The sequence below is a fragment of the Jaculus jaculus genome, chromosome 1, assembly GCF_020740685.1.
Source record: "Jaculus jaculus isolate mJacJac1 chromosome 1, mJacJac1.mat.Y.cur, whole genome shotgun sequence".
In the NCBI taxonomy this organism is placed as follows: domain Eukaryota; kingdom Metazoa; phylum Chordata; class Mammalia; order Rodentia; family Dipodidae; genus Jaculus; species Jaculus jaculus.
In genome coordinates this window covers 52577559-52592935 of record NC_059102.1, presented here as the reverse complement: position 1 = coordinate 52592935, position 15377 = coordinate 52577559, and the positions used below count along the sequence as shown (strand labels likewise).

Genomic DNA, 15377 nt, shown 5'->3' with positions numbered 1-15377 from the left:
TTTTAACTTGAGAGACATCCAAATATGAGAGTGAAATATTCTATTATACTATTATTGTGTCTGGACCTTTCTGGTCTTCCATGCCTTTTAATGTTTGCTCTATGAAGTTAGGAGCCCCAACATTTGGTGCATAAAATATGTATAATTAATTATCTCTTTGATGAGTTGTTCCTTTTGTTAATACGTAGTTATAAAGATAGCTATGCCACTTAGTTTACAATTGCTGTTTGCTTGGTGAGTTGATTTCCATCCTTTGACTCAGTTTTTGGATGTCTCTCCACCTTATTTTATTTTATTTTTTACATCTGTTATAGTCTTATATCCTCTCTCTCCCAGTCCCCCTTTCCCTGAGGGCCTTTCTCGGTAGGGTTATTGGTGTTCACTGGGGGGTAGTTAGGGCCTCAGTCAGTATCTGGGGGAGGGCAGCCGGGTGGAGGGGAGTAGAACTATGCCTCCACCTTAGTTTTTGAGGCAGTTTCTCCACTGAAATGGAAGATCACCAGTTTGACTAGACCAGTTAGCCAGTAAGTGCCAGGGGTCTCCTGCCTCTGCCTCTTGTGGCAGGTGCAAGCCATCATGACTGGCATTTACATGGGTGCCAGGGATCCAAATTTAGATCCTCTTGCTTCTGTGGTAAACACTTTACTAACTGAGCCATCTCCTGAGGCCTTAAATGTGACATCCAAACTGAAAGCAAATCTCCCCCATGCCAGCCACCCCTCAAAAATCCAAGACTTGGGATTTCCTCTCCACTTCCCCCAACCCCCGCACGCAGTCTCTGGGAAAGAGCCATCATTGCTAGTCTTGGAAAGGCTAAACTTTCAGGCACTGGCGAAGAACTGGGTGCAGTAGGACCTTGCTCCACAGCTCTCTCGTCTTTCCCACATCCAGATTTCCAAAAGCAGAGGTGCAGGCTGTGGGAGAGTGGAGATTAAAGACTGGGGCTCGATTAAGCCCTGAGGCCTGAGCAGGGGAGGGTGAGGGTTGGACAGTGGGGGCTACTGAGTAGGCTTGATTGCGTGACCTCAGTCATCAAAACCTGTCTGTCCTAAACAGAAGCACAGTTTGATCCACTCCTTGGCTCTGACCTCACTTCAACATTAAATCAAATCCCAGTTTAATGAAGTGGTTGCTGGGCAACCAAGTAGCATCAAGTATCTGACATCTGAAAATAGGAGACTGTTTTGTTTTCTAAGGTGCCCTTTAGGTTATCCTTCTCAGCAGGAAAGTGCTTCCACTCCCCAGCCTCTGCACAGCCACTCTTTGATGAGGCTTGGAAATGCACTCAGCAGCTGCTCCCACAGTTAGCTGGAGCCTCGCCTACCCAGGTTGGCAGGCCCTCTCAGCCCATGGAGAAAGGATTTAGTGAAAGGTTCTGCAGGGTCCTTCAGAAGAAAAGTCCTAGAGGAGCAGTGCTTGGGTAACAACTACTGGCTCATCTTCTTTACCTCTGGTAGTTCATCGAGACTCTTTTTTTTCTGAGCTGAGCTGCACAGCTCTCAGCAGGGTGCCTGTTATTCGATACTGGTGTTGTGCCAAGTCATCCCTGTCTTCTGTTAGCTGGCTGAGGAGGCCGGGCAGCCATGCTGGGGGCTTCTCTCACATGTCTCTCTCCAGGGGACAGAGATAAAAGAGTTTGTATTTGTTTCACTCCTGCCTGGCTTCCACTTTCCTCTCGGTCTTTCTTATTTATTTATTTATTGGCACAGCAGGGTCTCACTCTAGCCCACGCTGAACTGAAACTCTCTATAGCTCCAGACTGGCCTTGAACTCATCGTGATCCTTCAACCTCACTTTCCCAAGGGTGAGCGTTGGGATTAAAGTCGTGTGCTACCACGCCCTGCTTGGCCTCCCTTTCAGTGTCCTGAGCTGGCCCTCCTTGGTGATGTTGAAGGGTGACGCTGGCTGTTGGGAAGAGGAATGAGCTCTGTGTTCTTCAATGTAGCTGTCACACATTGTCCAGACACAGTAAGAATGGGGCCTTGGATGCCAACTGAAGGGCACCTGTCCTGCCGCTGGCCCTGCCAAAGCATCTGGTTCTCATTGTCTCTTGTCTCCTTCCTCGTAGCCAGTCACAAAGGCCATCTCTCTCAGAAGTCTGAGACCTTTGGAAACTAGCTCTGGTCTCCATTCCACAGGGATTGACCACAGTCTATTCTTACAGAATTTCTACCTTGGCTTCCAGTATCCTTAGAGCGAACGAAACACAAATCGTGAAAGGGGGTAGTAGAGAGCGGAGGTGGTCTAAGGATAGCTGTCATGACCCAAGTAAAGTCAAAGCTCTGACGGGAGGCACCAAATGGGGCAGTTTTTGTGAAAAATAGGGTTTCATGGTTTGGAGCCTGCCTTAGTTTCCTACGACTACAAAGGACTACAAACTGAAGGGCATAAAACAACCAAAAGTTAATGTTGCTCTGTCTGGAAGTTCAAAGCCCAGACTCATGGTGTTGGTAGGATTGGCTCAAGGAAGGATCTGTTTCAGTGTTCTCTCTTGATTTCTGATAATCCTAAGCATCCATTAGTTTGTAGGGTAGGTTTTCCTGGGTTGTAGTTGCAAGTTTACATTTTCCTTGGGGTTCTGTTTTCTTATAGAGACCTTAATTAGACTAGTATGACTTTATCCTCTCTTATTATAGCTTCAGTGACCCTATTCTGAGGTACTGGCATTGGGACTTCAGCATGTGTTTTGAAAACTGGCTGGAGTGATGGTCCAGTCAGTAAGGTGCTTGCTGTATAAGCATGAGGACCTGGGTTTAATACCCAGAAACCATGTTTAAAAAAAAAAAAAGCTTGACATGGTGGCACACACTTCCAATCCTAGGGCTGGGAAGGTAGAAACTTGGAAACTGGTGGATTTCTGGGGCTTAATGGCCAGCCAGTCTATCCCATTTCACATGCTTCAGGCCAATGAGAGGTCCTATCTCAAAAAAGGTGGATGAGTGTTAGACATACAGCTCAGTGGTCAAGGCGCTTGCCTACCAAGCCAAAGGACCAAGGTTCAATTCCCCAGGACCCACGTAAGCCAGATGGACAAGGCGGTGCATGCACTTGGGAGTTTATTTGCTGCAGCAGCTGGAGGCCCTCGAGCACCCACATTCATACTCTCTCTTTCTCTGTCTCTCAAATAAATGAAAATTTTATATATATATATATATATATTTAAAGTGGATGATGTTTTTTTTTTTTTTTTTCCTCAAGGGTTTTGCTATAGCCCAGGCTGACCTGGAACTCACTATGTAATCCCAGGGTGGCCTCAAACTCACAGTGACCCTCCTACTCAGCCTCCCAAGTGCTGGCATTAAAGGCACGCACCACCATGCCTGGTGGGTGATGTTCTTGAAGTACAACACCTGCGATTGTCCTCTGGCCTCTGCATATATGAGCACACTCAAGAAAATGGAACCCCAACTCAACCCATAATGGAGACAAAAAGGTGAAGCAAGTGTATCTGGAAGGAGTTAGGTAATTTGTGAGTCCTCACCAAAATAGTTATCTTGTAAATTATTCAGGGAAAATTTCATAAAATGCTCTCTGTATGTGTATGAATTAAGATTTTAGTGTCAAGAAATAGAAATTAGCTTATAATGATAAGGGATGCTTGGGTTGTATATAATGGAAATTCTATTCCAGCTAGCTTAAAAATAACATAAAAGAAATCCAGTGGTTCATGTGGTCAGAAAAGTCTAGAAATGAACCTGGCTTAGTCAGGGTAGAGCCTAAAGCACAAAGGATGTCTTCAGTTTTCCTCAGGGGACATTCTGTATTCTGGTCTGTTCCATGTCTGGCTCTCCATTGCAGCTTCAGCTGTACACTCATGGCTTCATGTCCTGTCCTCCCACAGGCTGCCTGAGGATTCTGACCTGGTTACCTGATAGCTAAGCCTTCCTTTTATATCTGGATGGAATCTTCTATAACTTTCATTTCCATGCCCGCAAAATCAGATCATGTGTATGATGCCAATACCTGCCACTGGTTTGAGCTGGAACCTCTTTTTACCAAGGCTGCAACCGTCTCTGAATTCTTGGGTGTCTGATCCTAGCAAAACACTTCTCTAGGTGGCTTGCCAAAAGGGGCATCCTGGAGCTCTCAAAGACTCAAACCTTGAGCCCGGGGTGAGTGAGGTCTGCAAAGTACTGGGTATCCTCAAAGGCACATTTTGATTGTTAAAATACAAAGTACTTGGCTTTCTTTATTTTTTAGTCTTATGTTAAATATACATTGTTCTTTTTTTTTTTTTTTTTTTTTGAGGTAGGGTCTCACTCTGGCCCAGGCTGACCTGGAAATCATTATGTGGTCTCAGGGTGGCCTCGAACTCACGATGATCCTCCTAACCTCTGCCTCCCGAGTGCATTAAAGGCATGCGCCACCACACCCGGCTTACATTGTTCATTTTAGAAAGTTGGGTTTAACATCTGAAAATTGTATTTCCTTTTACATTTTTTAATTACCATATATTATTACACATAATAATGGGTTTAAGGTTTTTTTCTTGTTAAACTTTTTTTTTCAAGGTAAGGTCTCACTGTAGCCAAAGCTGACCTGAACTTTATTCTGTAGGCCCAGGTTGGGCTCAAATTCACAGTGATCCCCCTGACATCCCGAGTGCTGGGATTAAAGGGGTGCATCACCGTGCTTGGCAGGTTTCAGATATTTTTATACATGTAATAAGGTATTGTGATCATATTTACCCCATTATGTTGCCTTATGTTCCTTCTACTTCAGGTGATGCTCTTCGCCTCAACCTCTACCCTTCTACTTTCATGTCTTTAGAAAATGTTCTTATTTTGTTATTACTTTAAATTAGCACACAAAATAATGAGCTTCATTATGACATTTTCATACTTTTTTGTTGATCTTCCTGCCTTACTCCCCCCCCTCATCCGTCTGCTCCCCTCCTGCTGGTCTCCCTTGCCTCTTAGGTAATTCCCTTCTACTTTCCCCTCTTTTCATTTTTTTCTCCCTCTTTCCACTTAAACCTCTTATTCTTTTCTCATGGCTCGCTTCCTCGTTTATGATCTATACCTATGCCTACACATATGCATATATAAGAATTAAAATCTGAGATCCTCATGTGTGAGAAAGCATGAGGTGCTTGTCTTGAGTCTTGACTCTTTTGCTTATGTAACAATTTTAAATCATTCTACTCTCTTTAGCAGCCACACAGTAGGGTTACAAGTTTGAGGCCAGCCTGGGCTACATTGCAAGATTAAAAGAATTTAATAAATCGAAGCCCTAATATTGTGATACTATTAGGAGGAGGGGTGTTTGGGAGATAATGAGTTCATAAAGTTAGAACCTTAATGAGTGCGATTAGTACCCCAATAAGAAGAAAATGGAGATACAGCTAGCTCATGGGAACAAACATTTTGGTGCTTAAAAGACCATAATGCAGCTGGGCGTGGTGGCACATGCCTTTAATCCCAGGACTCGGGAGGCAGAGGTAGGAAGATCACCATGAGTTCAAGGCCAGCCTGAGACTACATAGTGAATTCCAGGTCAGCCTGGGCTAGAGCGAGACCCTACTTCAGGAGAAAAAAAAACAAAACAAAACATAATGCTGACAGGAAGGCAAATAGTGAAGACATAGTGACATGTATCTACAATCTCAACACTTGGACTCCTATAACAAAACACCATAAGATGGATGGTTTTCAAGTAATAGAAGTTTATATTTTACAGTTATGGAAGCTGGAAACAAGATCAGTTCAACAGCATGGTCAGGTTCTGGTAAGGGTCACCTTGTGAGTTCCATACTGCTAAGTTCTCATTGTGTCCTCACATAACAGGAAGAGAGAGCTACCTAGATTATAGGCGTGTGGCACAAGGCCAGTCCACTTGAGAATTTTTTTTTTTGAGGTTTCAATATTTTATTCAAGTTTTATTTTAAGTGATGTTAATTACAGCATTTGAAAGAGAGGACCTAATCCCAAACAAAATGGAAGACTCTAAAATGTGCTCACTAAACTGGTAGGAAATTACTGAGTGCTGAGAATACAGCAGAAGTCCAGTTGAGATTCCCAGTGCTGTCAACATGAGATTAAATCAGGCAGACTACCAGCTCAAAGCCGGAGATCCTGGATCTATTTCATACCCTGGTGCAACGACAAAACAAACAAACAAAAAACCCCCAAACAACCTCACAACAGAATTCTTGGCTTCATCACGCCCACCCTTTACACCCCATAATGGCACAAAGGAAACAGCTCCCATACCCTTCAGCCTACTTTGGTGTGAAACAGGTGTTGCTGGGTTAGGGTGGGAGCAGGGCATGATGATCTGTGTAAAAACATCCCTTTCAGGAGTCTGTACACACCATCACACAATGAGCTTCTCGTCCACCAGGGTTAGGAGACCAAGGTTCCACGCGCAGGCGGTCACAGGGTCACTCATTAACTCAATACAGATATACAAGGTGTCCACACAGGATCAGCTTCCACTCACAACCATTCCTAGACTAAATGAGAAACCTGGCATCTCTTGAGGAGCCACAGAGTTCCTCAGTGCCTACATCTGAAAGGGTCTTTTTAAAATATTTTAAAATATTTTAAAATATTTTTATTTATTTGAAAGCACAGGGACAGAGAAGAGAGAGGGAGGGAGGGAGAGCGGGCATACCAGGGCCTTCAGTTCCTGCAAACAAACTTCACTTTCATGCACCACTGTGCATCTGACTTTTACATGGGGAATTGAAATCAGGTTGCTGGGCTTTGCAGGAATGTATCTTTTTTCTTTTTCTTAAATTTTTATTAACAACTTCCATGATTATAAAAAATATCCCATGGTAATACCCTCCCTCCCCCCACCCCCACTTTCCCCTTTGAAACTCCACTCTCCATCATATCCCCTCCCCATCTCAATCGGTCCCTCTTTTATTTTGATGTCATGATCTTTTCCTCCTCTTATGATGGTCTTGTGTAGGTAGTGTCAGGCACTGTGAGGTCATTGATATCCAGGTGAAAGGATCTTTTTTGCAATTAGGTTTGTCCTGTTCCTCTGATACGTTAACTTCTTAAAGCTGAATCATCTTTAACCCAGAGGTCTTATATCCCAGACATACAACATGAAAAGGTACACTGAATTCTGAAGGTAGCTATGCTGCAAATTAGTTGAAAATTAACAATTGTGCTGTATGTATTTGTGCTTAAAATTCCAGTCCTGGACCAAGTTGTGACCACCAGTGCTGGCATTCTTGCCATCTAGCAGGGCTGGCAGCGTCAGCTGGATACCAGGCTTTAGGGACTGAGCATCCCCTAAGCCAGTCGGCTGGAGTTGTTCAGTCTGGCCAGGAAGCAGGCCTTAGGGTCAGCCTGACGCTTGCTTGCTATTCCAAAGCGAGTGTTACTGTTTCCGGCTGTCTCCAACTACTGTTCACCTTTTGGTGAATGGAGCCGCCAAACTCTGTCCCGTCCTTCACGTGAGTGTGCAGCTGGAATTCATCCGTCTTGTAGCCAACTGCAAAGTTGCTCAGGGTCACTCAGGACTTGGCAGTCTCAAAATCCATCTGGTAGCCAGCCAGCCAGTCCTTGTAGCCCAGCACCAGCTCGCCTCAGACAGATGTCAAAGTCCACACTACAGCCCACGCTGATCCACTCTCTTGTACCCTGTCTTGATTTTAGCACTCCTCGCTCTCCCCCCTCCCCACCCCCAGTGTTAGGTGAGAAAGATGAATCAAAGGCCCACTTCAGTCCACATGCAAGCTGGTCTTCCATGGTGACCTCAGTGCCCAGAGTATTATGGGTGTTCCATTTCTTGTAAATGTCAGGCCGTACTCAGTCCACTGGTACTTGGTATCCAGGCTGCCATTTACTTTGGAGGTCTCTGTGTTAGCTGAGCCTGACCTGGCAGATCCAGTCCATTCTCTGACTTTGTTTTCAAATCAGGTTTTATTAGGCAAAATCCATAGTCCTTGGTGAAGATATCCCTGGAAGATTTGCCAAGATCCAGCATATGTGGGAGGCATGGCCATGTTCTCCAAGAGTGTGGAGGCCTTGGGAGCAGCAGTGGTGGCTACCCAATTTAGGAACGTTAAAGAGCTCAGATATTCGGTAGTCATTCAACAGAATGCAGCTTTTTAAAAACTTTTTTTGTTTATTTATTTATATGAGAGAGAGAGAGAGTGAAAGAGTCAGAGAGAGAGAGAGAGAGAGAGAGAGAGAGAGGGAGAATTTTCACGCCAGGGCCTCCAGCCACTGCAAACGAACTCCAGGCGCGTGAACCCCCTTGTGCATCTGGCTAATGTGGGTCCTGGGGAATCGAGCCTCAAACCAGGGTCCTTAGGCTTCACAGGCAAGCACTTAACCACTAAGCCATCTCTCCAGCCCCAGAATGCAGCTTTATCTGAGATATAGGGATGATGGGAAGGATGGGGGTAGGAAAGACACATAGAGACCAGATCACAGGAACCTTATAAGCTATACTTTCAAGGGTTTACAATTTCAAGAAGCCATTTTAATTTTAATTTGATTTAATTTTAATTTCAAGAAGGCATTGAAGAAATGCAGTGATGGGATCTGATTTCCGAGTTTAAATGACTACTGTGGCTGTTGCAGACTGAGTGGATATGGGAGACCACTTGGGTACCGCTGGCCCCAACCACCTATTTAGCAATTGGCCTCTTGTCCACACTCTGTACTTCTGAATTAGCATCTGGCCCAGACAACTTTGGCTTCACTAGAAGGCAATAGCAAAAGCCATAAGAGCTTGAGCAGGAAAAAACTGAGACCGGTTGATGCTTTTCTAAAGAAGTGTTTTTGCATAGGGCACCTAGGTTTTGATATACTTCTGCATTTTTTACAGTAATGATATAACCCAGCAATGTGTTAGTATTTTTTGTTTGTTTGTTAGCTTGTTTTTCGACATAGGGTCTCACTCTAGCCCAGGCTGACCTGGAACTCACTCTGTAGTTGCAGGATGGCCTCGAACACTCAGAGATCCTCCTACTTCTACCTCCCTTGTGCTGGGATTAAAGGCATGTGCCACCACACCCAGTTTAAATGTTTATTAATTGAGAACCTATTTAACTGCAAGTTATTTTTCTCTTTAAAGTCTCAAAAAATATTTTCTTATTTACTTGAGAGAAAGAGAGAGAGAATGGGCATGCCAGGGCTTCCAGCCACTGCAAGTGAAGATGCATGTGCCACCTTGTGCATCTGGCTAACGTAGGTCCTGGGGAGTTGAACCTGGGTCCTTTGGCTTTGCAGGAAAGTGCCTTAACAACCACTAAGTCATCTCTCCATCCCTTTAACAAAAAAAAACAACAAACTATAGGATCTTATATAAGTCTCACAGTCACCTTTGAATTTGGGTCTTAGTTCTACATTCCTCCGTTACATCTGGGATGAGTCTCTGTATCTGGGTTCAGTGCAGAAAACAGCCATTTTAGCTATTTCAAGCAGAAAGAGCCAAGGAAGAGGGTGACTATAAAGCCTTCAGAAAAGCTAGAGGAAAGGAAGTCCATGGACTTTTGCTCTTTTGTTTTAAAGTTTAGAGACTTTGTTAGATTAAGAGAAGAAGAGAAGAGACAGTATGAAGAGCTCCTGCAGATGAGGAGGCAGTCGGGGAGTGTAAAGCCCATCTAGAGACCCAAATTGAGGTCGTTTATAGGTTCTGAATGGGGGCTGAGTAACCAGCCAGGTCATTTGACACCCAAGGTCTGGTCACTGTCACTCTGCCACTGTTGACTGTCAGCCCCACCTTGCTGCCAACTAAGTGTGGGATTTGGCTGCTGCCTGAAACTCCAAGCAAGAGGGTGAGGTAGAGTTCTTTTCTTTTTACTTGCCAGATATTTCATGGATATACCTTAATTGGAAGAACCAGTTCAAATATAGAAGACTGGCTTAAAGAAAACTTGGAAGCATATTCTCAGATTTTCACCTCTCCAAAGGTGAATGAAATAGTTTGAGAGAGCTAACTTAAGTGCACATTTCATAGAGCAGCCCCAAATCTGCATGCCTTTTTTATTTTTTAATTTTTTTAATTTAATTTTTATTTTTTTTACTTGAGAGAGAGAATTGGCAGGGCCTCAGCCACTGAAATTGTTCTCCAGATGCTTGTGCCACCTAGTGGGCATGTGTGACCTCATGCTTGCCTCACCTTTGTGTGTTTGGCTAATATGGGATCTGGAGAGTCAAACATGGGTCCTTAGGCATTGCAGGCAAGCACCTTAAGCACTAAAAACATCTCTCCAGCCCTCTGCATGTTTTTTGCAATCTCTTTTACATTGGGGCATAATTTTCATGTAAAAATTCAGATTTTAAGCATGAAGTTTGGTGAATTTTGTGAATTAATGGGCTCATCTAGACTATACCCTGGGCAACATCTAATTTATATATAGGACCCACAAGGAGACTTGAAAAGAAGACACATTACTAATTTGTATAACAATTACATTGCATGATTCTGTAGCCCAGATGTACTATTCATTTGGTCTTTCCTGAGCTCTTTAACACAGCCGCATCCAGCAGGCGGATCCGTGAAATGCAGGGCACAACCCAGACAGGAAGACATCTGTTTCAATGATCTTCAATCCAAAAGGAGTCTAGACCAGGCTTTCTGTCTTGACTGTGGCAGTATTCCATGGGAGAAAGCCTAAATGTGCGAATAGTTATGCAGCCTTTGCTTGCACCACATTGGCCAGTGTCCACTGACAAAACAAGTGACATGGTCAGGCTCAGGTCCAGTGTAGAAGAACGCTACCCTAGGAATTCAATGGGTGATTCATTTGCCATTAACGTAACATTCTACATAAATGAGAAGCTTATGTCTCAGAAGCAGTAGGACCTAAGGGGCAGAGCTTAAGAGAGCAAGGAAACTAATAGGAGAATTAAAGAAAATCGCAGTGATGTTAGAAAGTGTCAAAATACATATTCTGTGAAGGCTGCAGAGATGGTTTAGTGACTAAGGAGCTGGCCTGTGAGGCCATGTTTGACTCTCCTAGTCCCATGTAAGCCAGACACACAAGGTGATGCAAGTGCTCAAGGTCACACATGCACATAAGGTGGTGCATGAGTCTGGAGTTCAATTGTAGTGGCTGGAGGCCCTGGTGCACCAATTCTCCCTCTCCCTCTTGCTCTCTCTCATAACAACAACAACAAAAAAGGCCAGTGCGTTGCACTTGTTTCAAAGACAAGAAAAGAAAAGGAAAGGAGAGAAGTATTCTGTGAAGGGAATACCCATGCTCCTCTTAGTTATCTGTGTGGATCAAATAGAACTCAAAGGGTTTACATACAATAGGTTCTCAGGAAATATTTGTTAAGTTGGATCAATTATCAATAACATGTTAAGGGAGGGAGTTAGAGCCGAGAGGAAGGATGGATATATAGCATACTGAAAGGAAGGAGACCTCTCAAACATGGACTCTTAAAATGCTAAAAAATTAAAACTGTGAAATGATAGACATGATAGAAAACATTACCACATGCTTGTTCTATAAACTTACTTTTATTTTGAGAGAAAGATGCAGAGAGAAAGAGAGGGAGCTATTGGGCATGCTAGGGTCTTCAGCAGCTGTGAATGAACTCCAGATGCATGTGCCCCTTGCACACATGTGTGACATTGAGTGCTTGTGTTACTGTGTGTCTGGCTTACGTGGGACCTAGAGATTGGAGCCTGAGTTCATAGGCTTTGTAGACAAGTGCCTTAAACTCTAAGCCATCTCTCCAGCCCATGTTCTATAAAATTTGAGTTTACTCTTTCAGCCAATTTTTATTGTTTGCTAGACACTATGCAAGGGACTCTAGAGCTGTATTTCTCAGAACATAGGTCACCAGAGCCATGGAGAATAATACTTAGGTAGATAGTTAGAAATGGTTTACAGAGAGGTCTGGTAGATGCGCTGGAGACAATAAAATGTCTGTGGTAGTTTGAATAGATGACTCCCAATATATTCAGCATTTTATTAGTTTGTAGTTTGCATCTGCAGCCACTTTGCCAGAGGAGGTGTCACTGGGTGGATCTTCAGGTGTGGTGGTGGCTTTCAGATTTCAATCTAAAGATATGCAAAGTGTGCCTAGCAGGAGTTCCTGAAGTGTGTTGTGCTGTGTGGCTTTTGGCTTTTGGCTTGTGTGTGTGTCTCTCTCTCAATAAATCCCTTCCTCCATAATTGTGCCTGGTCTGGAAGTTCATCCCTGTGAACCTGAAGCTTTCTGCTACAATGTGCTTGTCTGCAAGGTCTTCCTTAAAGTCTTATAGTACTGTAAGGGGATGTGGAAGTCACTGGCCATTCTGTTGGAGGGCCCCAGATATGATCAGTACCCTAACCATATCTTCTTGCTTTGTTACTTCAGCACCGTACAGGATAGCTAACTGCCAGGATCTAAATGTTCTTAAAAAAATTGTTTTTATTTACTTACTTTATTTTGTTTGAGAGAGAGGTAGATAGAGAGAATGGGCACACCAGGGCCTTCAACCACTGTAAATGAACTCCACACGCATGTGCCACCTTGTGTATCTGTCTTAGTTAGGTACTGGGGAATTGAACCTGGGTCCTTTGGCTTTGCATGCAAGTGCCTTAACTGCTAATCCATCTCTCAAGCCTCAGGACCCAAATGTACTAACTGGGCTTTCTGTGTCCATTCCTATTGTAGAGGACATTATCCTCAACCAAACTCTGATAGAAGTTGATGGAGTAGTGAAACCAAACCTGGTTTTTTTTTTTCATTGCAAACTTAGAAGCATGGCATGTCCATTATCCCTCCAATCAATACACAATATAACATATATGAAACATAGAAAACACTACTCTTCTGCTAGCATCCTTTCTTACATTGCTCTTTCTACTTGAAGTAGAGCTCCTGATTCCAATCTTGTTTCTTCCCAATCTACTTTAGTTCCTTCTGCACGACATTTTAAAACATTTTCTTATGTTTTATTTTTATTTGCTTATGAGAGAAAGAAAAAGAGCTAGAGAGAGAGAATGGACACACCAGGGCCTCCAGCCACTGCAAATGAACTCTAGATACATGTGCTACCTTGTGCATCTGGCTTACATGGGTGCTGGGGAATCAAACCTGGGTTCTTGGGCTTTGCAGGCAAGCATCCTAACTGCTAAGCCATCTCTCCAGCCCCATGCACTCTTCTAAACTATTCCCTGAGCCTTGGAGGGCATGGCAGAGATGTCTAATGAATGATATATTGAGTTAGGTATACATCACCAAGTTTCTAGCCTTATATTTCTCTTTTCCCCCAATTCTCCCCTTAAAAATAATCATCTAGACTAGTTTTGATTTTTATAACTTATTTTTCACTCCAGCTATTCGAATAGGCCAGATTGAGGAAGGGACATTTGACTGCGTTCAGCTGTAGGTGAGAAGACAGAGAATAAACTTTCCTAGGGATCCTCTGACTTGTCTTGCCCTTTATGGCAAGTGTTTCCTTATCCCACTCTGACCTTAGGGATGCTTGAACCAAGCCTAACTATGAAAGGTGGTCAGTGCTTGAAATCCAGGGAAACTGGAGGTATTCCTCAATGGACAGGCTGGGGTTTCCATTTTGACATCTGACTTGACAGGTTTGTTATTTAAATGTACTTATATTTGGCTACTACCACAGAGAACTCTGACCAGGGATTTCTGCTTTTGTAGCTTTTGTAGATATAAGAAACAAGTTGGATGTAAAAGGTGTAAAGTGACTGTATTTGATGATAGTGTCTTTGAAATACTAGTTGAGTTAAAATGAGGTCAGTATGAGATTCTTCATTTAAAAATGACTGGTGTCCTTATAAGATAGAAGAAAAAAGGACACAGCTGGATAGAGAAGGAAAACCACGTGAAGACACAAAAGAGAGCTATCTACAGCTAAGAAGAGAGTCATTAGGAAAAATCTTCCCTAGCAACACCTTGATCTCTGATTTCTGGTCTCCAGAGTTAGGAGCAAATGAGTTTCTGTTCTTTAAGCCACCCAGTCCATACTACTGTATTAAGAGATCTCTAGCAAACTAATATATTCTCCTTTTTTTTTCTCACTTTATCCTTAAATGACTTTACCCACTCCAATGGTTTTGTCTGCCATCTGTATGTTAATTCCTTACTAACTTTCATCTCTAGTTCAAATATTTCTTCTGAGCTTCAAACCTATGTTTGAACCACCTAGTTGGCATCTCTGCTGGGAGCTGTCTGCAAGCTGCTGAGTCTAGAACCAATGAACAAAGACTTCAGCAACCACTTACTCCCGGAGAGATGCTTAGACTCTGAGTTCAGCCTCAGACAGAGACTACACTAATTATCTGATAAATAAATAAACAAGAAGCAACACTCTTCAGAAGAATATGACAAGTACCACCATGTATTAATTCACAGTGCCCACACAGATATGTGGCCATTAATCAATCTATGTATCTATCTATCATCTATGTATGTATGTATGTATGTATGTATGTATGTATCTATCTATCTATCTATCTATCTATCTATCTATCTATCTATCTATGCATGACAGTGAAGAGAGAGAGAGAGAGAGAGATAATGGGCATACCAGGGCTTCCTTCCACTGTACACAAACTTCAGATGCATGTGCTACTTTGTGCATCTGTCTATACATGGATACTAGGGAATTGAACCCAGGCCATCATGCTTTGCAAGCAAGTACTTTTAATGGCTTAGTCATCTCTCCAGCCCTGTGATCATTAATTTTGATTGTATCCTCCATTGGGTTGAGAATTACCTAAAAGACTAGAAAATCATGTATCTGGATGTGTAGTGAGGGTATTTCCAGAAAGGGAATATCCACCCTGAATCTAGGCAGCATCTTCTTTTAGTCTGGGGGTACAGTAAGGGGGAGAGGCAAAAGCTAGTTAGTTCATTCTCTCCCTCTCTCCCTCCCTCTCTCTCTCTCTCTCTCTCTCTCTCTCTCTCTCTCTCTCTCTCTCATGCATACATACCTTCACAGCTCACTGGATAAGCTTCTATGCTCTGCAACAGTAAAGGTCTAAAATATTTGTAAGTTTCAGAAAGAGAATCAAGATAAAATAGGCCATACATGATGTTGAGAAAAAAATGGATGGCCAAATTTTCCCTCGCTAAAGATATATTTACCTATTCTGGAAGGACCTCAGCAAATACAAATAAAACTATGTCTAGGCACACCACAGCCAAACTTGTGAAAATCAGAACTAAAATGAAAACTTTGAATGCTTCTAGAGGAGAACGCAATGTTCCCACAGCCGTGTGTGTGTGTGTGTGTGTGTGTGTGTGTGTGTGTGTGTGTGTGAAATCCCCAGCTGGTGGTGCCACTGAGGAAGGTTTTGGAGCCTTTGGAAAGTGAAGCATTGCTGGAGGGAGTGTGTCACTTGGGACAGGCCTTGAGTTTTCCTAGTCCAGCACCACCTGCCACACTCAGCTGATGTGAAAATGTGATGCTTTGCTGCCTGCTTCTGTCAGGCA

General features: G+C 43.2%; 1 pseudogene; it reads right to left on the bottom strand.

Annotated features, from left to right (window-relative positions):
* Positions 1-7113: 7113 nt before the first annotated feature.
* Positions 7114-7966, bottom strand: LOC101595505 (annotated as a pseudogene).
* Between the last annotated feature and the right edge of the window lie 7411 nt (positions 7967-15377).